Raw genomic sequence first — 24432 nt, 5'->3', positions numbered from 1 at the left:
AAGCTGCTATTAGTGAAGGTGGCAGCCAAATGCATAGATAGATGAACACTCAGTTCTCACTATGTTCTGCAATACATACCTTGAGGCAGATAACTGGAATGGGGTTCCTCTGCAACCTGGTGTGTTCACAATGAAAAAAGGCAGAAAATTAACCCTTCTGAGTTCAAATTTAAAATCAAGGGAAGACAAAACTGAAAATGAGTGAAGCAAACAAATATAAACTGAAAAAATAATTTGTTTCAAGTTTTCTGGCTAAAAAGCATTCTTTAGACATTCTGCCCATCGTAAGCATAAAAAAACGCTCTAGCGTTATGTCTGGAATGGCAAAAATAAGGAATAGGAGGCATTTAAGTGACTTTTTGACAGTGAACTTGTACCTCAGCCAAAGGAATCACAGTGATTACTCTTAGACCACAACATAGAGCTGAAGATGTGGTACAGATACTTTCTTAGTGACAGAGGATGACCTTCTCTACAACAGGGAACACACTGAGGAAAAGCTGATGTGAGCCAAAGCAAAGTCTTCCAGCTTTGTTTTTTTAGCTGTTAATACCAATAGCCATTGCAACATAACTGCTTTCTTGCAGGAAGTATAATCATCTACATCTGCTGCAGGAGACAGACGTGAGTTGCAGCACAACTGGTAAATTCACGTATACCATGCTACATCATTACTGATGCATGAAGCTGCAGCTCTGTGCAGTATATCCACATGTGCTGTACAATTACTTAGAAGGCAAGGGATGATGCATGAGGCCAAAAGGAGAATTTACTGACAGAACATTTATTTGGTGATCTCCTGGGTAAAGGCCTCAGTGCTGTAGTAGCTCCACTTCCTCTTGCCTCTTTGCTCAGCCACCAGGACAGGAGGGGCCACAGTCTGCTTGGCAGCTCCAGGGTTTGGCCACCCATCAGGATGGGACACTCATGCCTGGCTGAGGGCACCCAGGAGCAGGCCTGGGCACAAAGGAATGTTCCTATCCTGCATGTCTAGGCAGGGGTACACAGATATTTGAGGTTGTCCTTCTGAGGAGCCTAATTCTGTGAAGTGGCAGTTGCCTACAATCCCAGTCCTAGACATTAGGCACCCAAACTTAGGCCCTGAAGTGGGTAAGACATTCCCTCCCTCACCAGTTTCCACTGCCCAGCTTTGACTACAGCACTCCTTAAGACTCTGGTTTTGGCAGTGAGCTGATACTAATTTTACTGTGGTTCTCTGAGGGATAGGATGGCAACTGCAAAAGTGTGAGATTGCCGGAGTCTGGATGGGCCACTGCATTGATCTCCCAGCAGCTCTGCATGCATGACGCTGTAAAAACATCCCTTGGCAGCTGAGCTCTGGGCATAATGGAGTTGCTAAAATTGCGGAGGAGCGATGATTCATGGGCACCTAGGTCTACAGGGTATGCTCTGGGAGTCACCAGCAATTTGGCTACAGACCTTATTGAGAGGGGAATCAAACTTTTAGCAAAAAGCCAGCTAAGTGCCAACACTGCAGAGATTTTCAAATTCTTGCATTTGTTGCATTTACCAAAGATGTACTCCTCATCATCACAGTAATCTCTTCTTCCACACAATGTGCAAAAGATTATTTGATGTCTAGCAGTTCTTTTTCATGATTTTTTCATTCCTTTTTTTTTTTTTTAATCAAATGTGAGATCCCTGAGAAAATAACAAGGAATGTAAAACAAGTTCTAGAGGTGCTTTACCAGCGCATTATTTGATACTGCAACCCATCTGGGCTTATGTGATTAACAACTTAGATTCAAGCTGATTGAAAATCCTTTAACATTTCCCTGTCTTTTATTTATTTCTCCTCCTTTCTCCTCCCCAAATACTGAGCATTTCAAAGAGTGATCTAATTAACGAGGAAAGCATATTTGCTAGATTTAAAATGCCCGTGTTGAGAGAGAAACAGATGTATGATAAAAATTTCAAATTCAGCATTCTTTCTATTCACATGGGGAAAAGAAAGGAAGAAATGTTGGGTTATTTATTTCCTGGAAACATAGAAAATTCCCTACCCAACCCTGCAGAGTATTTTGTTTTGTTTAATTTTGCTAATAGTCTGTATTCTGATCATTGCTTGGTAAAGAATAAAAGAAGATTCTTTAGTCATGGGAATAAAGATATGTTTATTTCAACTTTGGGAGTATAACGTACTTTAAAAAAATCAGCTGTTTCCTGCATTAGTTACTGAAGCACCTGGTATCCCACGCTCCACCCAAGACTGCAAAAATATTTGAAACTGCAGGAAGGCAATACAGCTGTGCAAGCTTATATGGTGAGCTGATAATTTCATTAAGTTCAAGAAAAGCAGCCATACCCATTAAAGTGTAGTTGCTTGAAAAAGAGAGATGCTATTTGCTAAAATAAAGTTTCACCCCTTAATTATCTGCTATGTATTTAACAATATAGTCTTCTATCAGATAGTTTGGCTTAAACAAATTCTGTTCTTTTTGAAACCATGTCAGTTTATTTTTAAGGGTGAAAAAAGACACAGCGAGGAGAAATTCGTAACCAGCTTTTGCTGCTGTTTGTCATAGCGCAAAGGGATTGAAAAATTCAGTTTTCATGCGTTTTGAGTTCTGACTGTGGCCATAAATGCAGTCTCCTGTATGAAGACCCTTCTTGCCTTGACTGGCAAGATGGCAAGCATAGAGCACTAGTAGAGAATTCTGGCTAGAGGATGCCATATGTGTAGGGAAAAGAGCAACGAGTGCTTCAGAGGATGGAATTCAATTGCCGGAAAGGCCGGATGCATCCCCTCCCATTGGACCAGCTGGGGGAAAACTCCAACCAGCATCACAGAGACAGAAAAAATGAGACTGTTCTCACATTAAATGTGAGCTAAAGGGATGTGTATCATTCAGGGATAAATGAAGATGTGGAAAATGGTACTAGGTACAAAAATGGTATATTTCTGAAAGACAAAAACCCAAATCCAAAAGAAACGTTTTTTTTTTACGAGAGCTGTTCTGAAAATCCAAGCTCAGATTTCCCCAACTATTTGGAAGAATAGCCACAAACCAATATAGGAAGATTTTTCTAATTTTCTGTTGCATACCATTACTGACATTTAAGTGTAACAACCATAAATCAGTATATAAATCAGGACTAAATGCACAGTATGCAGGATAAAGAGTGTCAGTACACCCACTCATCTGGTTTCTTACTTGAAAATCAGTGGATCAGTTGGCTATATAAAACACTGAAAGATGGGAGATTGTTTTCCTGTATTTGATCTGCATTCTGTTTGATTTTAAAGAGTTCCTGGTGAAACTCACTGGCCCTGTTTTCAAGTGGTAATAATGTATTTGCCTGTTGTCAGGGGAAAGCTCTGAAACTTGAGAAATATTCTAAGTGACAATTAATATAAGAACACAGTGACAACATTTTTGGAAACAGAAAGCACCAATAACAGAAAAAATGGCAGCAGTTAGGATGTCCAAACAGAGGAAAGAGGAGTATCATTGCCCTTTTGTTACTTGTTTTTGCTTACTAGAGGTGCAGTTATACTTGAGATGTACTGAATTGTGTTTCATTTGAAACACAAATGAGGCTGATACCTCAGAAAGACAGTCCACCATGCCTTCTAATCTGGAAAGCATACTATGTGGATGAATATAAACCACTCTTCTGGCTTCTGTATGATACATATGAGTGTTGAGGATGTCACTAGCACATATTCTACAGACTATGTCCTATCACTCCAAATTTTTACGTGTTTATTCTCTCTCTAGTGAAATGAAACAAAAAGAAAGTTAAATTAATTTGCAACAGTTTAATGATGAAGTACACAAAAACATCCTGCTAAAGGTGATCTCTTCAGCTTGTCTCTATTGATAGGTGCTTTGAAGTTTGACTTAATCATTTTCTTTCTTAGACTGTCAGATGTAACCTACTATTTTTCCACTAGCAAGGACAACAGAAGAAGAAATGAAATGTTGTTAAAAATACCTAGAATTATCTGTATGGCTGAAATTGGCCTGAAATGCATTTGAATCTGAAAGGGGATATGGTCTTTTAAAACAGGCAATGTATTAGCAAGCAGAAGAGCACTGCTTCAGAATTCCAGTCTGATCTCTGGTTGTCATGTGGTATTCAGTGATAAAGGTGATGAACTCAAAGATTAATTGGGTTTTGAAGCAGGTAGCTCTCATGGTGGATTTGATGCAACTCTAGCACCAAATCAGATTTAGTAAAAAAAAAAACAGAGATGTATTTTCTCGTAATGTGCTATTGACATCAGCCAAGGTAGCTGCCTTTCCAGGCTGTGCAAGGACCATGACTTCTTTCAGCATGCTGCACGTGTATCCAGCTCCCACAGCCCATAGACATGCATGGACCATTCATTCAGGTTCCTTCTGGTGTCTTGCCATGTGTGCTGAATTGCTGATTCACGAGGGTCGTTGTGAGCTGAACCTGCCTGGGAGGTGTGAATCTGCCTTGTGCACTGGTGAGGCCCCACCTCGAGTACTGTGTTCAGTTTTGGGCACCTCAGTACAGAAGGGACATGGAGGTGCTAGAGCAGGTCCAAAGAAGGGCAACAAGGCTGGTGAAGGGCTTGGAGAATATGCTCTATGAGGAGAGACTAAAGGAACTGGGGCTGTTTAGTCTGGGGAAGAGGAGGCTGAGGGGAGACCTTATTGCTCTCTTCAAATACCTGAAAGGTGATTGCAGTGAGAGCAGGGTTGGTCTCTTCTCACTGGTGACAGGTGACAGGACAAGGGGAAATGGCCTCAAGTTGCACCAGGGGAGGTTTATATTAGATATCAGGAAAAACTTCTTTACAGAAAAGGTTGTTAAGCACTGGAACAGGCTCCCCAGGGAGGTGGTTGAGTCACCATCCCTGAATGTGTTTAAAAACCATTTGGATGTGGTGCTCAGGGACATGATTTAGCGGTGGGTTGTTAGAGTTAGAGTAGTATGGTTAGGTTGCAGTTGGACTTGATGATCTTTAAGGTCTTTTCGAACCTGAGTAATTTCATGATTCTGTGATTCTATGATTTCTGCATTATGCAGCAGTGGCAATAGTAGTAGTAGTACACTTTATCCACTTTTAACTTTTAAAGGTAGTTATGAGAATCATTTTTTCCCCCTGTATTCTCTAGAAAAATATGAAGGGAAGCAGCTGCTTCATCTAACACGGAGGATCACAATATAGAGTTGAAGTCAAGTGTCCCAGGTGAGAGGAAGCAGACCCTGGGTGCACTTCTGTTGATGGCAGTGGGGGAAAACTGGATAGTTTAGTCCACCTGCCTCACATTTTGAGTGCTGTATTATTTGAGATGACAGAAGTTTTGTCAGAGTGCTTTTCCAGAGCTGAATTCAGTTCACATCTGCTAGATGCCGAAGAAGTGGTTGTCTGATTAAAGCTAGCTCCCAAGGCTACTTTCATGGGCAACAAGCTGAGGTGGGTACCTTCTGAGAGTGATTCATGCTATGTGAGGGAGAGCAGATGAATCACCTTCTGGAAGTGCCTGTTTATTTTCATTGACTCTAGAGGGAGTCCAGCCTTACTTCCTAAGCCAGAGGAAGGATAACTCCAGCTAGGAGTGAGAATCCCACCTATGGAACTCAGCCCAATGCAGCTCTGCTCCTAGTTAGCCCTCCAGAGCACTGTTGTAACAGAAATCACGGCATGCCAAGCCATGGCACTCAAATGCATTCAGTACATTTATTAAGCACTGGATTTCTCCAAGGCTTTCTGGAGCTCATCACTCAAACACCTGGGTTTTTCAGAGTTAATAACTGCATTTTTATAACAAGCTGCCTAGATGAAATAAATCATCTATAAATAGGAAACAGCTAGAAAGATTAAGATGGAGATGTTTGTGATTTTGAGTGGCCGGTTTCTCTGCTTGATTTTCCAGTGACCTTTCTTGTAAGTACTGCTCTCTGGTCCTTGCACAATAAATATTTTCCTCAAGATGCTTTTGCATCATGGTTCTTTCTTTTTCTTCTCTTCTGCCATTCTGGGGACCAGTGAAAATCTACGTAAATCTCCTGACTCTCAGATGAAGTGCCTGGACCAAACCTAGAGGAGGTTAAAATCATAGTTTTGTGTCCTATTGCATAGAGACTTCTGAAGTTTTGGCTGCAAAAGTGAACATGATTTCTATTGAACATGCATGAACTGTACTTTTAAAGAGTCTGCAGCTTGGTAAAATCTGTTTAAATTTTCACTGGGTAGGAAAACCAATTACAGACAGACAAGCCATCATGAGTGCCCAGTGTAAAGTTTGTGCTCTGAAGTTTGCAATTTGGATGAAAATATTGGCAGGATTTGTCAGGACCAAAACAGTGTTTCTCTCTCCTTGGCCCAGTAAAGGCAGAGAGGGATAAATCTTAAAGCATGTGAAATGTGAACCTCATTCAGTGAGAGTTAGGCAATGCCATACACTGAAATACGGGGTGCAGAATGTGAAATGCTGTAGGTGGCTACAGTCTGCGCTTCCATCCCTCTGACAATTTTATTACATGCTTCAACAAAGTTATTTTCTTGCATTTACTACGCTCATGCTCTTTCATGACAAGAATGCAGTTACTGATCTATGGTTTTCCATTAAAAATCTGATTTATTAGGGTAAACATACAATGAGGAGAGATGGTATATATGCCTATGTTGCTTTTTTTTAATTTTTGTTTTTCATACATGCAATCTGAAGCAAATCCATTCTATTTACCTGGATATTTTCAGGTGCATGATGAAAAAAAATATATTTACTTGTTGTTTTGAGTAAGCATGGATGTAAAACCTAGAGCTGTAAATTCCTTACGTGCGCCCTTATTAATTAAAAAAGCATTTTAACCATGAGCTAGGCATCCATGAACATGTTTTCTTAATAAGTTTAAGCATGGGCCAAGAGCATGGACAGCCAGCAGTTCCTCCCCACACACAGCCTTCATCTCCGACTCACCTCCTGACCTTTGCTGTGAAGATGTGTAGGCTGGGGACAGCTTCAAAGTGCTTGTATTCTATTCGGTTCAAAGGAGATGGATTTAATTACAAGGGCTATAATTTGAAAAGATTTTGTAATTCAGAAAAGCTTTTAAAAATCCTTTCAGGCTGACTGAATAAACGATCCTTTATTGCATTTCTTCATCTTTGCGTGGCTGCAGGGAGTTTAACAAGGACCTCTGCTGTTCGTTTAATTTATTACACCACCTCATGCCTTACATACCTCTAAGTTCTCGTTTTACGAGTCCTCATTTTGTTGGTCTTTCACAACATTTTTTCATGCTCCTTTTGTGCTTGCATGTACCAATTACGTGTCACATAAAAATCGTAAATCCTCCAATACCAGCTGGTGTAGTTAATAAACTTGTAACTTTACCCTTGTTGAACTGTGTCAAATCCCTGTAACATCTGGCATGTTTTAATTTCTATTCTATCAAGGGTTGAATTCTCATTTAAGAGCTCCCAGATTCAAGCCTGTCAAGAATTTTCTTGCCTTGTAGCTACTTTAGTCTTTAAACCGTGTCTGTAAGTGTGAAGACTTTCAAATGACAACTGCTAAATATTTATAGGCTCTTTTTATATTTCATTTGTGTAAAGGATTTTTTTAAGGTATTTTTAAAATTTGCCATGTTTTATGATCTGGTGCGTAGCCCAGTGAAATGAATAATGAATTGTCATTGCTCCCTGTCTGCATTACTGCCTCTGTACCTATGTCATCTCCTTGGACGGGAAGAGAAGCAGCTGTGTTTGGGGTGGTTATATTAGAAAACAGTTTTCTCTTACTTCTGCTCTGTCATGTGATATTTTAGTAGCATACCTGTTAATATTGTTTAATATCTCCGAATTTATGCCCTTTGCTACTCAACAGCACAGTCATTAATATAACTGGATCTCAATATTTGTTTCCTTCCAGTTGCACTGGGCTGGACACACAGGTCTGAGTAAAGCCTCCCAAGGTTTTACTTGTATTGCTTTTGGTCTCAAATTCCTGGCCTCACTTTCTCGCCCTCCCACCTGCTTCCTTATTTTTCAAATGAAAGGCATCATCTTGTTGAGGAAGGTTTGCTGGAGAGTGTCAAAGGGTTAATGCATTCTTCTCTTGCTGGAATTTAATGGATCATTTGTGTCTTCCATATTAGCTCATCTGAGACTACCTCAAATGATATATGATCTATTTAGGCACTTTCAGACAAACCATACCATTAACAGTGCTTCCACAGCATCCCCTCAGCTGTGTGAAAAAAGCTTTGAAAAGACAGGCTAAAGGATGTTACTGCTTTCACAACAGAGATGAATGATGAGCTGCTGATGGAGGGGGAAACAAAACAGAGTGATTCTCAGCTGGGGCCTGTCTCTGTCACCATCTCTTCTCCTTGGTTCAAGGTTATGGGTCTGCACATCCGCTCACATTTGAAGTCTGTCACGTATTTTCTCTCTTGGCTAGATAGCTATAATAGTTTAATATGAAAAGCAATCACGTCGCTTGGGGGAGTCAGTGGAAGTCCTTAGCTTAGAATAGATACGGCTTTATATAAGCTCCTAAAGTAACAAAGGGAAAAGTCTCATGTACATGCAGGAAAGAGCCATTAAGGCAGCTGCTATTTTGTGCAGACTAGAGACCTGCTGAAAAGGAGTGGATAGTTTTTTAAAGGTTCAGCCAGAAGCTGCAGCTGGAGGGCTGTCTGTCAGCTGCAGAGATGCTCAGCTTCTTGGAAACATCCCTTTTAGTCAGCATGAGGGAGGGCTTTTGGGATGTTTGTGATTTACTTTCTGCAGTGTAACTCACACCAAAGCACAGCATTACTAGAAGGAGAAGGGTATCACTACAATTACCTCTGTCTGCGGCTTCCTAGGCAGAAAGCTGTGTGATGTAGCCCACATACAGTCAACATGGCACTTCCAGAGGTTGTGAGAGTTCTAAGTTGTGCACAAGAAGTGCAGTAACATGCTTTGTGGGAGTGACTCTGCAGCATCATTCAGAATATTCAGTTCTTTGTGGAAGGCTGCACTGCTATACTCATACTGTAAATGTGATATTTGGTATTTGATATCTAATCTGTAAGAGTGACCAGCTTACCAGTGTTTTGCCTGGAGCAGCAGGTTGTCAAGAAATCCCAAGCCCAGTAATGCCATCTCCTCTGACCTTGCTGAAGGAAATATAGACACATGGTAATTTCTACTGAGGCCATGCATGTCCAGTACAGTACAAAGATTGTCCGCATCACCCTGGATTAGGGCTGGATTATTTTCCCTTCTACAGATTCTAAAGGAAGCACATTGTCATCTGTAAATACAGTAATACTTAGTAGAATATCAATATATAATTCCTATAAACAGCATATTTCACTTGTTTTACATAGTACCTTTTTCCTCACGGTCATGCCTGTTATCAGTGGTGTCAGTACGCTGTGGGGATGGCAGTGAACTTGGAACAGGTTGTTAACGAGGCTGAACTCCCCCTGCTGACATACAATGAACATCCCAGCTGCACAGAGGACCAAGAAATAGGGTTCCTGAGAGGAGTGAGGGAAAGGGAGAAATACCACTCAATATTTATAGCTGCAATTTGAGGTTAGAGAGTCCCCTTCAACAGCTGGAAGAGTTAGCCAGTCAGAGATAAGTGGTCATGTGGCCACTTGAGCTAACCAACCACATTCCTGCAAAACAAACACCATTATGTTTGGAAACCTTTCATTTATTTAGCTAATTTTATATTTTACATCAGACACATACATACTTTTTCAGACTTTAAAATATGCACGTTACATATTCCTGACACAAATGGCATAGTTCTATTTTACTGAGTTTAATTAACTTATTAACATTAATTAATTAACACTGTGAAAATCACTAACATGATTCAGAATTTGCTACTTTTTCTCCATGTCTTCCCTCTTGTCTGCACACACTGAAGTCTGAATTGGGAATAAGACGTGGACCTCTTAAACTTACAATTGTTGTTCTTTGTGTGTCTACGGCCCCCAGACCCTACTTCACACTTAGAGGTGATGTACACTCAGGAGGTGGTAATGAGCTATAAAGCCTTTTACATTCAGCTTATCAATCTAAAGCCAACTCAGGCTGATAATGGTTGAACAGTTTGTATATGACTTGTACAGGGATTTATGTGTGTGAAGGTTGGTCTAATTTTTCCACCCACTTCCATGGTTTCTCAGTTTTCTGCTAAGGCAGGGAGACAGAGCAGTGACTGAAGCCCTTTCAGTTTTTGTCCTGAGGACAAAGCATAAACATCAGTTCCCTAGTTTCTGTTAAGATCCCTGCTCTACTTTCTCTTTCACATAAGGATCCAGTGCTTTAGAACTCTCTGCAGAAGTAGCGTGATGTGGGTGTGCAGGGGGAGAAGAAGCACTTCTTCTTTCCTTGCATTGACATCCCAGCATTGTGCATGCTTCTGTTTCACTGGTGCAGCTTGGCATGGAAGAATGTCCCATGTCAACAGGTGCACATTTTTGATTCAGTCCCAAACAGTAGTGAAATCACAGTGTGACTTCTGACTCTGTGCAATACTACGCTTCACCAAACCATGAGCTGGCACCAGTGTATTACATATAAATCAAGTGCAGTATTATTATTAGACCAGGGGGTGTTGGTTGATGCTTGGCTAAACATGAGCCAGCAGTGTGCCCAGGTGGCCAAGAAGGCCAAAGGCATCCTAGCTCATATCAGAAATAGTGTTGCCAGCAGGAGCAGGGAGGTAATTGTCCCCACGTACTCAGCTCTGGTGAGGCCGCACCTCGAGTGCTGTGTTCAGTTTTGGGCCCCTTACTACAAGAAAAACATCAAGGCCCTGGAGAGTGTCCAGAGAAGGCCAGTGAAGCTGGTGAGGGGTCTGGGGCACAAGCCTTAGAAGGAGCAGCTGAGAGAACTGTGATTGTTTAGGCTGAAGAAGAGGAGGCTCAGGGGAGACCTTATCGCTCTCTGCAGCTACCTGAAAGGAGGCAGTGGCAAAGTGGGGATTGGCCTCTTCTGCATAACTAAGCAATAGGATGAGAGAGAATAACCTCAAGTTGTGCCAGAGGAGATTCAGGATAGATGTTAGGAAAAATTTCTTCTCTGAAAGGGTGGTCAGGTGCTGGAATGGGGTGCCCATGGAGTGGTTGAGTCACCATCCCTGGAGGTGTTCAAAGGGACGTTGTACTAAGGACATGGTTTAGTGGGGAATTGTTGGTGGTAGGCAGATGGTTGGACTGGATGATCTTGGAGGTCTTTTCCAACTTTGGTGATTCTATGATTCTATAATTATCCAAATCAGTTGGTAACTGTGTAGCTTAAGGCTACTATCTTTCATGAAGCTTCTATGGCACTTCAATTGGAGTGTAATGGTCTATCCAGTGTAATGTTTGAGGAATGGAAGAAAGCTGTATGAAGGCATTATTTTACAAGAAAATGATGATTTGTCTTGTGCCTTTGAAACTGCATGGTATTGTTTAATTTTCTCACTGTTGAATTTTATTTCTCCAAGTAAATGTTACCTTAAGTGCTTGCTAAATTAATTAAGCTTTTGTTTGCATATATGAATGAGGTTCCTGTCTTAATAGTTCTAGCATAGCTAGAGCCTCTGTCAAAGAACAAGAAAATTACACAGTGAAAATGCTTTTCCCTGTACCAGCTTCCACATACTTTTACATTTTTTCAAATTGTGACAGTTGAGATGAAGATGTGAATGGATGGAGAGATTTTCCTAAAAAAAAAAAAGTATCTAATTGGAATTTTCATCATCTAACTTTCAGTTATTCATTCTTGCCATTCCTTCATTTCTGTTGGTTTATAAGGCTCTTCAATATACTGTTTGCTGTCAAAGTACTTGCCATGATCAATCCAACTTGGTCTTCTGAAGCATTTTTATTAGCTCCATAGAGTCAGCTTCTTAGATTTCTTACTAGAAATATTTTTAAGTTCTTAGATTATTCTATTAATTTTAATTTTTAGTCCTTTCAGTTTTCCTCTATCATGTGTCAAATATGGGCACCAGCATTACATGTGATATTTCTGTACATGACGTGTGCAAACATAAAATCACTTTACTATTCACTGCTGTATTTACACAAAGAAATCACAAGAATCACATCCACCCACGTGCTTGTCTCATACTGAGAACTCATGTTCTGTCACTTTCCATATTTTGGTATTGAAAAATTTATGTCAGCTTGGTAATGTTATCCCTCCAGTGCCTCAAAACATTTTTTAATATTTTCCAGTATTTACCAGTATTTATTTATTTAAGTTGGCCAGTCTACAGTTTGAGGATGGCGGGGGCTGGGAATGTAGAATGAATTGTGTCTTTCTCAAAGATGGGCACCCTAATGGGCTTTTCCCATTCTTCTGGAACTTCTCTTACTCTCCATGAATTCTGAATTGGTTAAAGATTGGTTCATTCAAGTCCCTAAGTACACTAGAGTGGATGGGACTGGGACCAGGTGCTTGTCTAATGTAGGGAAGGAATCTCTGACTTGTCTTTGTTCTAGTCTGAGCCATTACCACTTTATCATGGATGTTAATTGTCAGCCATCTGAGCCCAGTTTATTTTCTTAATGAAGACAGAAGCAGAAAGTCTGAAGCAAAAAGGCACTAAATGAGTTGCCCTTCCCAAGGCCATCTGCTACTAGCTTTCTCTGCCATTCAGCAGAGGACCAGGTCATCCACTTTGTTCTGATTTATCATAGTTAATCCACCGTAACCCTTCCTTTCTCTGCCTCAAATCAGCAAATGTTTTCCAAATGCGTTGTTTTCAGAATATTGTTCCCTCCCTGTTGGACCATGTTTTCCTCACTGTCAGGAGCCTCTCAAACATTTCCCATTTCTGGATGAAAACCCATTATTTTGTTATTGCAGTGCAGTGGTATTTCAGTGAGTTACGGTTTATGGCCATTCCTCTTAGGTGAATTGCTCACAGCACTGCTTCGCTTCAGGAGTGCAGTCAAATGTCACTCATGCAGTTCAAAATGGTCTCATTTGATTTAAATCTGATATTGAATCTTCTTCCTTTATTTTCCTTTGATGAAATGACCTCAAACTTTTTTTCAAAGAAATTACTACCTCACTAACTGGAATTCCTAAAGACTTTTAACAAATGCCTCAGAATAAAACATCTCATTTTTCCTGAAAAACTTACACAAATTCACAAATGTAGTTGCTACTCTTCAGAGATATGTCAGAATCTGAATAAAATTTGTTAGGAAACAATCTCTTATTCAAAATCAGCTTTGAAAACTCAGTACATATCTCAATGCTGCATCTATCAGCAAATCTGGACAGACAATAACACTGGTAACCTAGATCAAAATGAGTGTTAGGATAAATCTCTTGAGTATGCCAGCACAAGATAACTTGGCTCTACTCTTACAAAATAGGGAAAGGGAACAGTAGCCACATCATATAAACTAAGATCAGTTTCCTGTGAATTATTTTGTAGAGGGCTGATTAATCTCCCTGATTTAATGGGTGACTGATCTCAAATTAGCACTAGGTTTCAGTGCTAAGCATGAAGATCTGCAACTCTGAATGTGATGCTCAAGAATCATGACTAATGTTCCAAGTACGAAATTCCTAAACCTCCGAAATAAAATTTCCAATATAATTTTAAAGTCATCCCCAACTCTATTACTACTTGAGTTTTGCTCCTGATTTAAAAGATGCCACATATGAGTTTTATTGTTTAAATTACTGGAGCACAGTATATCTATTTGGTATGCTATTATAGTCTCCTACAGAACTATTCAATCTTTTAAGAAAATATTCCTTCTTTGAACTCATCTGTAAGTTCGAGTTCATTCTCTGCCTAATTGGGAACAAGATTTATTGCCTCACAGGAGATCTTTCTTAGGTGGGGTTGGTTGCATATCCCAAGGGGATCTCCTTCACCATCTTCAGTTGGGGGTGTTCTGTCTTTACTAAATGTTCATTATTGCACCAAATGTAAGCTGGGACTCTGATAAACATATTCCTGAGCTCTAGGTTTGTTTCCACTCTTGCAGCGCAATGGGTATTCAATTATCAAGATTGAGTAGCACTAGGAGGGACAAGTAAGTAACAAGCAGTTAGGGAAAAAAAATATAAGAAAACTGAGATTTTTATTTTATCGCAAAAGAGGTTTCAGAGTTTTCTTTTACTTATGTCAGTGCTTTAATAACAGGTTTGTTCAAGGGAAAGAACAGTCAACAGTGCATGGCGTGTGTTGTGGGCGTGTCCCAGTGATTGGTCATGCTCTGAAAATGCCTTGTGGGTTGGACCCTGAAAGAGATCATAAACAGAGAAGACTCTTCTGTGGGTCAGACAGAAAAGAGCAGCAACAATTTATTCTGGATGTCATCTCCAAACAAGTGGAAAAAAATAAGGTTTTCAGGAGTAGTCAGCATGGATTCACACAGGGGAAATCACACTTGACTAATTTCTTAGCCTTCTATGATATCATGACCATCTGGGCAGATGTGAGGAGAGCAGTGGATGTTGTCTAACTGGACTTCAGCAAGGCTTTTGACACTGTCCCTTAATAGGTAAGTTTAGGAAGTGTGAGATAGATGAGTGGACAGTGAGGTGGATAGAAAACTTGCTGACTGGAAGAGCTCAGTGGGTCATGATCAGTGGTGCAGTGTCTAGCTGGAGGCCTGTGGTGTTCTCCATGGGTCAGTACTGCATTCAGTGTTGTTGAACATCTTCATCAGTGACCTGAATGAAGGGATATGGTGTACCCTCAGCAATTTTGCTGATGATACAAAGATGAGAGGAGTGTCTGGCATACGAGAAGGCTGTGCTGACATTCAGTCAGCTACTAGCTTTCTCTGCCATTCTCTGACCTGGACAGGCCAGAGAGCTGGGAGTAGAGGAATATTATAAGGTTGAACAGGGGTAAGTGTAGAGTCCTATACCTGGGGAGGACTAGAATCATAGAATCATAGAATAATAGAATCATAGAATCATAGAATCATAGAATCATAGAATCATAGAATCATAGAATCGCTCAGGTTGGAAAAGACCTTAAAGATCATCAAGTCCAACTGCAACCTAACCATACTACTCTAACAACCTACCGCTAAATCATGTCTCCAAGCACCACATCTAAACGGTTTTTAAACACATTCAGGGATGGTGACTCAACCACCTCCCTGGGGAGCCTGTTCCAGTGCTTAACAACCCTTTCTATAAAGAAGTTTTTCCTGGTATCAAACCTAAACCTCCCCTGGCACAGCGGGGGTGGTTCCAGCTGACCTGCTGGAAAGGAGCTCTGTGGAGAAGGACTTGTAAATCCTGATGGGCCATGAGACAGCAGCATGTCCTTGTGGCCAAGAAAGCCAATGATATGCTGGAGTGCTTTAAAAAAGAGTGTGGTCAGCCCTGTTGAGGCATCTAAAGTACTGTGTCCAGGTCCAGGCTACCTAGTTCAAGAAAAGGCACTTCTGGAGAGAGTCCAGTGGATGGCTACAAAGATGAGGAGCCTGGACCATCTCCTTTATGATGAAAGGCTGAGAAACCTGGGACTGTTCAGCCTGGATAAAAGACTGAGAGTGGATCTTTTTGGTGATGCTCAGCAACAGGACAATAGGCAACAGGCACAAACTGGAACAAAGGAAGTTCCATCTGAACATAAGAAAGAACTCTACTTTGAGAGTGGCAGAGCACTGGAACAGGCTGCCCAGATTGGTTGTGGCATCTTCTTCTCTAGAGATATTCAAAATCTGCCTGGACTCTCCTCTGCAACCTACTGTAGAGAACATACCTTAGCAGGGGGGTGGACTAGATGATCTCCAGAGGTCCTTTCTAAACCCTATGACCCTGTGAGTCTGTGAAATATTCTCCATAATAAAACCTTAAGGAGAAGTACTAATTCAGGAAGGTATCCAGAAGGCTGTTGCATCATGTCACTGTTCAGGCAGTAGCTAATAGTAGTTTTGAAATCTTGGGTATAGACAATTAAATCATGATTAGGATTTTAACCTTTTTTGTGGATCCAACATAGGCTCAGAAAAGGTAATGTGTATACTTTGCAGTGAGCACAGAAGCAAAGATTTCCAAACATAGCATCTGTTCTTGTAGTTCCACCAGTTCTGAAAATCCTGTTAGAAACTTTGATCTTCTGTTTTGTTTCCCAGAGTTCAGAATACCTTCAGCAAAGGCACAGTCCACCTTGAAAGAGATCTCTAAAGACTTATTCTTTTTTTCCCCTGAAAAAGTAAGGTTAAATAAACCAATAATAATCATTTTTCCAAAATTTGGTTGATGTGTTATCTTCAGTGGAGTGACAGATCTAACTTCTACACAGAAGCAGACTTTCCTGCCTCTGACCTGAATTGCCGATTGTGCATAACTTAATAGCAAGTGAAATGTGGTGGGAGGATTGCCTTTCAAATGTTTACTGCCATTAGCTTAGGGGAGAGGAAACTAGAGGAATCCAGAAGTTTTCATTTCCAAATGAAACAAATCACACAGCACAACACAAGACCTTTTGAATTGCAATATGGCATCATGTTAAACAGAAGCCATCTGTGTTTCCTTTGGCTTTCTATCAGTTTACATTTTTTTTTTTAGGTGTAGTAGTAGTAAATGTTAGAGTTTTTTCACCCTGTCCCAGTATGCAAAATCAGTATGTGACGGCCCATGTATCTACAGCCCTCAGGTGACCCGTTGCAGCCAGACCTAAATTGCACAGAGATGCTCATCTTCACAAAAGTACCACCAATGAACTTAAATGGCTCTTCACATGAGTTGTGACCTGGATCTTGCAAAATTTTAAAACACTGAAGTAACCTACTAGAAGGGAATTCTAAATTAGTTGTTATAGGACCATAAGCTTTTGCAATAGCAGGTGTGGTTCCTGAGTTTCTTAAATGACACTGTAGTCTCCCACATTGTTGGCTTCCAGGGCAGCTGTGCTAAATCCGGCTGAGATGATTAAAAATGCTGTAGCATCCCAGTGATGGCTTGAGGTGTAAGGCCAAACTGGTCTGCTCTAACAGCAAAGAACAGCAGCAGAAAGAGAGAGACAATCACTGGGAGGTGAGGATCTATTATTTTCCACCTGGCATAGCTTATTGATGCTTGTGAAATTTTAATGACCTTGTTTTCTCCAGGATTTTGCCAAAACAGACAGTGACTTTATCAAAGTGTTTTACTGCTGTTAATAAAATAAGAGAATAGTAATTAGTGTGAAATGATACCTGAAAATGGAAGGAAAGCGCTACCACATAATGCTGGACTTGACTATCAGATGAGTCATTACCAAGGCATATGGATGGATCCTGGTGTGTGGGTGTATGGGCTGCACCTGTCAATCAAATAGTTCCATTAGCGCAAGAAAGTTGGCTGAGGCTACCAGGGTTGAGCTCGGGCAGCAGGGCCTCAGGCCCCAGTCTTCCTTCCATGAAGGAGAAGGAGTCAGAAGAACTAATTACAGGGGATTTCTGACAGTGAGGATAAGAGATTGATGCTCTGCATGCAGCCTCTGCTCCTTGGTGTCGCAATCCCTCTTGCCATCCCTCATCTTCCTGAGGACTGATGGTGTTGGAACCAGGTGAGGTGGCTGGGGGCTGGCAGGGACACCTGCAGGGATGACCAAGATGTCTTTGAACCAGACGCCACAGGGAACTAAGATGAAGAGCTGAGCCCTGGAAAGATGAGATTTTGAAGGCTCCTGCTACTAAACGGACTACCTACTGGGCATGCTGTGAGTGAGCCTTTGATTTGGAGGGTTTGCTGCCAGGCAGAGAGGAGGAGAATGCCTTTGATAGCTTTGAGGAGTGGTGTGGAAAGAGAAGATCCTGCTCTTAGCATCACTCCATCAAGCTTAGCTGGAATCTGGCAGTGATAATACTGGGGAGGGCTGGATGTACAAAATGCTGTTGGTGTGTCCTAGCTGGGGTGACTCAAGGATTGCTGGGAACATGGGGATCCTCTATTAGATGACAGGATACAGCAAGGAAAAGGGTGCAAGGTTCAGATACATGGATTGATTTTGCTCAACGAAAGCAACTCATCTCATTCTAAAAGCAACATATAAGCTGGTTTAGGTTAATTACTCTCTGGAGGCACACAGCTCTTTTTCAGGTTATGAGTCTTAAGTGAGCTAGGGGAGCTCACTCTGCCCCACCAGCAGCCTGTGGAAATGACTTGTTGAGTCTGTTTGCATCACGCTGCCATATCTGATATGCAGTATTAGTCCCTTAGGAGATCGTCTCCTCTGATTTCAACTCTATAGGTTATCATGCACAGGCACCAAAGTGATACCTATCATCAGCTTGAAAGAGCTTTCTTTGTGTTTACTGTAAGCTAAAGAAGTGACTGTACTTGTTAAATGAAGGGTTCTTTCTGAATTTTGGATGTATATTTATATATATAATTTTGGTTGACATCTTTCTGGTCTTGTTTGCCCTTGAAGTGAGATTTAGTGAGAGGTGAGGCTTCTCATGTAGCGATGAAGATCTACAAGTCAGAAAGAAAATCATTTAGTGAACCAAAACCAAAAAATACTATAAGATGCTGATGAAATAAAGGCTCACACAACCTGTAAGAGTTGGACTGGAAAGGCAGCTTCCCCCAGAGCAATAGAGGTTTGAGAGTTAAGGATTTTCTACTGAGAAATCCCTTTTGAGTAACTGGAAGTTTTTGCAGTTGACTCAATATGCTAGTGTACCATGTGGACCAACAAGGGGAAAGACAAGAACACTGAGATGTGTGGCACTTGCTTCATGATCAAAATAAAAGTGACATTTCAGTAAAGACTGCCATGGCTCTGACAGAACCATGCTAAATACATAGGAAGTATTTCCAAAAATCAAAATTCACCTAAAGCAGTTCTTTTACCTAAATCTACATTTTTGCCCTCATAGAAGCTGTGGGGCATAAAAACACAAAAGAGAGATACGCTGAATTTTTTGTTTTTATAAACTTTCAGCAGTTTTTTGCTTTTCGTAACATACTTACTGAGTCATTTTCTGGTCCTTTTTCTTTGTTATTACACAGACTTGTGGCAGTTCTGCCAGCTTTGCACTGTTGTCTGTCTGTTCAACTAGATTAGGCTCCTTTCTAAGGTGTAATTTAACAAAAATTGAGATGGACCAGAGGCCAGCCTGCAAATTGTACCTAATCTCTTAATTAAGGGCTTTAAATTATCTGTACAATATTCTATGTTGCCTTTTGGAGTAACTGATATTGCTCATAGGGGATTTTTCCTAGGTTGTTGAGGCTCCCTGAAACCAAATATATGCATGAATTGAATGGTTATAAAAATGAACAACCTTTCTGTTTTTTTTTTGTTTTTTTTTTTAATATGTGTTTTTAAGCTTTTCTATTTCTTCTGTCTATTTCAGGGTCTTGAGGTTTTATGAGAGTGTGAAGTCTATTCACACTGAAGAGATGTAATGAAAGCTTAGGAATAGCAGCATCTTCTAATATCTTCTTAATGATGCAATGTGCAGATGAGTATCTCTTCTCTCAGCTCAGAACTGGGCAGCCAACTCCAGTGGTACTCATTTACACACACACGTATATATGCAACTTCTGATTTTCTTCCTTTTTTTTTTTGATGGACTTGGGAAGAAAAAAAAAAACAAAAACAAAGCAAAAATAAAAACACTCCAGAGAACTAGTAGATCATGGTCTGCTGGGTTGAAACCATAATTACTGTAGGATAAAATGAATAGTTTTCTTATTGAAGGACTATTAACAGATTGAAGACTAATTAAAGTCAACCGTTGTTCATTTGTGTAAGGAGGATACTCTTTGATTCCTGGTGGGCAGCTGATGGAGCTGGAGGACTGGCAGAAGGATTCTAGGAAGAGTGCAGATTTTTCTCTTAAGATGGTGCAGCCAAATACTTCTTATGCGGTATGGGCCATCTTTTATACATTAAAAGGTATATGAATGTATTGAGAGTAGGGAGTGGCAGAGGACCGTTCTGGAGACACTCAATAAACCCTGCATCAAGTAATAAACTGGTTGATATCAAAAGGGTGTGTCTGCTCATTTGAGATAGTTATCTCTTACTGAGATTTCATACTTATTACAGACCTCTCCGTTTGCAAAATTCAGGTGAGAAATCTTCTGAGCAAAGGCCATGGCAAGCCATTCCTGAAAACAGCCTGATATTTCACACTTGTCAAACCATTAGGGCAGTCTTTCTGTATTTTAGAACAGTTGAATTTCTTGCTGAAGCACAAGGAACTGGGGAAGCAAAAGTAATGGTAACACAAACATGCCCAAAATAGCTTTGTGCTGAGAAGATCTGGCTTTTGTAAAACCATGTACTGTAACTCAAGGTGCTTCATCTATCACTACAACATGCTGTGCTCACGCTTACAATCTGTTCCTGTGTACCACAGTAACAGAGGTTCCAGGTGTTACAGCAGGCTCATGTGGTGTACATTATGCCTGGCAGCATAGGAAATGCGGGCTAGATTCATACAAGAGGAGCATTGTTGGCAGCTCTCCCATTTTGCCTTGGGAGCTGTGTTTAAGCTGGTCCTTGCCTGAGATGTGTTGTGGTTATGCCAGTGCCTGGCCTTTCGCCTTGACCCAGATCTACAGGCTTGATGTCTTGACTTGATCAAGAATGATGTCTGTCCACCTGTGTGCTTTGTCCGTGTCTTAACTTAGGTTTTCTTCCATTGCACGCTGAGATACATCAAATAACTGTTTTCCACCTGTTCAGAGCATGCACAAGTAAAATCAATTGCCAGCTGGTGACCTTCCTTTTTGAAGCCATTCACTGAAAACAGGATTAGTCTTTTCTGGTGTATTTTGCTGTCACATTTTATTTTCACTTCTAGAAACTGCGTTCTTTTGTTCTGATCATGTTACTCATGATAAACATACGTTGGCTAATAATAATGAACAACCATAATATCAGCAATGTTATAGTTTTGATATTTATTTGCAAATATGTCAAGTGGATTTTTTATGCACGCTTTGATATTTTCCTTCCCTTTTCTCCAATGGTGTCTCCATAATTTCAAATGCTCTGTGGTATACATCACAGTAATTATAGTGTAAAAATTCATGAACAATGCTAAAAAGTAGGCTATTCATCAGAAATCTACTCAGAGTCTGTTCTGTTAGTTTAAAATAACCACATGAGTATTATGCTATTTGGCAGCAACTATTCTACCTCAGAGAGGTAAACAGCCAGGCTACTGCATTCATGCTGAGGACAGTTTAAATAAGGCCAATGACAAAACTGCAAGCTGTGGTTCTTTCTTTTGTCACAGTTCAGCACAACATCACACAGTAACGTGCCCTGGCATGGTAGGGATGCAAGAGTGCAGCTGTAGCTCCTGTATAAGGAAAGGACCTGCAGGGTATCATTCCTAAATAATGGGCTTAAGCAGACCAGGTGGGATAAAGAGGCAATATTAGAAGAGAGATTTTTTTTTTTTTTTTTTTTTAAGAAAATCCTGGCATCAGAATGACTACGTAAATAAATGGAGAAAGGTTTTCTTCCTCAGATATAAAACAGCTGAAGGATGGTGATGGTCTAAAGGGAAAGAGTATTCTTGAATTTACTTTTTGTTTTGGAAGTATAATAATGCCTTTTTTGTTGTTGTTGACTTTAGGGAAGGTGTTATCTTTCTGTTTTAAACAAAATATTTCTGCATTTCATCACTAATTTACAGTGTTGTCTTGAAGAATTAATCTCTTTCTTGCAGATTCTGATAAGACCCGTTTGAGAGCTTGGCTGATGTAAGAGGCTGCATTTACTGGGTTATGTATTTCCTCTCCATAAAGGGTGTCCCATATGCTAGATGGGTCTGTTGGCTGCATTTATTCTTGCCATTAGAGCAGGAGCTTAGTGTTGTCTCTAGATCTTCCTATTCTTGATCTTAAAACGTGCATCTTCTTCTTACAACGCTATTTACACCTTGAATATAGTTGCCTTTCTTTTTCCATTCATATAAAAGTAGGCTATGGTGACTATGTAATGTAAGTCTCTCATGTAGGTGAATGTAAGGATGATGACCTGTAGCAGCTATGAGGGAAGCTTATACAGCAGATTTTGACTGGCTTTTTCATTACTTCTGGTTTTTTTTGTTTTTTTTTTTTCCCTTTAGTTGACTTATGGCATACTAGTTGGTATGCTTAGAATTCTTTACCAGTTTTTTTTTTTTTCTTAAACACACACAACACGTTAAAACACTGAAATACAATCTCTGTGGAATCCCTTTGGATTTTTTTTTGAAGCTGTGAACATTTAGCTTCCTTTCCAGTTTTCTAGGTACATTTTTGTTTTTGTCCCATAACAAGATACATTAATAAAGCTCCCAGATCTGTAGTATAGAACCTTACACCTTATAAAAAGGGATTTTGCAATGAAAGCAAGGAAATGATATCAGAAATATTTCTGAAAACAGCTTACCACAGAGTTAAAGAGATAGTGTCTGGCATAATGCCAGCACCGGGCAAACACTGTTTTGGATATTTTCTGAGAGTTGATTTAATTCTTCACATATGTTCTTTCCTCAACCCCCAAAGAAGTACTTTTGCAGCGCTCTTAAAAGAAAAAAAAAAAAACAAAAAAAACCACAACACACATCAATTCCAGCTGTTGAGTCCTTAGGAGAAACTTTTAACAACTAAGAATTCAGCACACACAGTGCAACTAAATACCCTGGGTACAAGAAACAGATTTATTTTAAGGTAAAGGTTGTGAACAATGGTAAATAAGACAAAATAGAGCTTTTACTATAGAAAGAAGTTGAAGGGAATAAAAAAAAAATCCAAGGTTTCCGTTGTCAAGTCCTACAGATCAAGGCAGAGGTTCCATCCGTGCTCAGGTTAATTTCTGCCTGAGGCAGAAATAAGGGAGTACTGGCATTGCCGTCAGTGCTTTCAAAAAAGCCCCAACCTGGGCTGTGGCTGCAGCTAGTGTTTGCATACATCACACTCTATAATGTGGTACAAATCTCTTGCAAACACTGCTGTACTACAACAGTTGCTTTTGCCCCCAGAGATTTTTTATTTTCAGCAATCAAAAGCAAACAGCCACCTACTTTGCGCGCACACACACACACACACGCGCGCGCGCACACACACACACACACACACACACACAAATTAAAAAAAAAAATCCCCCAAACAAACAAATGAACAAAAAAAAGAAAACAAAACTGGAAGAGAGACCTTCCTTCCACCACTCAGCAGTGTTTTAAAGCTGCTGGAACTGATTGCTGACTCAGACCTTTGTTCAGTCAAGTGTTAAAAATCTTCAAGAACAGAAAATTTCTCAGCCTTGCCAAGCACCTGTACCAGCGTTTAACCAGTATTACTGAAACATTTTTTCTTGTTGTATTTTTATTGGAATTTCCCTTGTTGCAGCCTGTGCTCATTGCCTCTTTATTGTTGTTGGGTACCTCTACTTTCCAACTCCATTTAAGCTGTGGAAAGGCTACAGCTAAATCACCCATCAGTTTGCCTCTTTCCAGGCTTAAGCAGATTCCATTCTCTCAGCCCTCTATCATAGTAGCAAATCACCTGCTCCTGATAAATAAATATGTAATGTCCTCCACCCTTTTGCATATTGCTACTTATAGGCCAAATTTTCTAAGGTCAGTAGTGTTTGCTCCTCCGTAATACATGAAAGGATGAGGCTTCAGATGAAAATAATTGCTTACTTTTTCTCACTTTCTTTTTTCTGCTAATGGATGGTCAGCAATACTGCTTCCTTTTATTATTTTTCAATAATCTCCTTGAACTGATCTTTTCTCTTGAGCTATTTCTGAAAAACTCAAAGGAACTTCAAGATTCATGTCATCCAGTTTGCTGATTTAAGAAAGCATTATCTACTATACTAGTGCCATTTCTAACCAAGATTTGATTTGCCTCGTTTTCAAAGATTTATGAGGATGAAGACTCCAGAATTCTACTGTGGTTATTCTTTTTTTTTTTTTCTTTTTTTTAAACATTCAGGAAGAATTTTCTGTTGTGAGCTATGAAATCTTTCTTATTAAAATTTTATCCCATTACCTCCTACTTCTTTCAAAATGGGTACTAGGGACAGATTTATCCCTTCTTAAGAGCAGAGCTTTACATATGAGGGCTGTTCTCCTGATCCCTCTCTGTCTTTCCTGATATATTTTAACAAGATCAAATATTCTCAGTCTTTCTTCCTAGACTGTTTTCTAGACCTTAATCGATCATTAATCTCTTCAAGACTTTCCATCAGCAAGCTTATCATTTTCCTTAGGAAAAGAAAACTCCAGGTGAAATTTGACCAGTATTATGTAGGATGGAGTGATGATCCTGCACATCTTGCAGATTATATTTCTATTTTTTCACATCAGTTTTTTTTGTTTTGTTTTGTTTTTTTTTTTGCTGTAGCAAGATGTTGTTGACTCATGGTCAGCTTGAAGAACCATAGTAACCACCAGTTTCTTTTCATTCAGAGTTGCTGCTTAGTCATTTGCCTTGTACATCCCTCTGGTACCTTTGTGTCTGACTGCCCTTGTCTAAGTACAGTAAATTGT

The sequence above is a fragment of the Numida meleagris genome, chromosome 3, assembly GCF_002078875.1.
Source record: "Numida meleagris isolate 19003 breed g44 Domestic line chromosome 3, NumMel1.0, whole genome shotgun sequence".
Classification (NCBI taxonomy): Eukaryota; Metazoa; Chordata; class Aves; order Galliformes; family Numididae; genus Numida; species Numida meleagris.
This window is presented reverse-complemented; position numbering follows the sequence as displayed.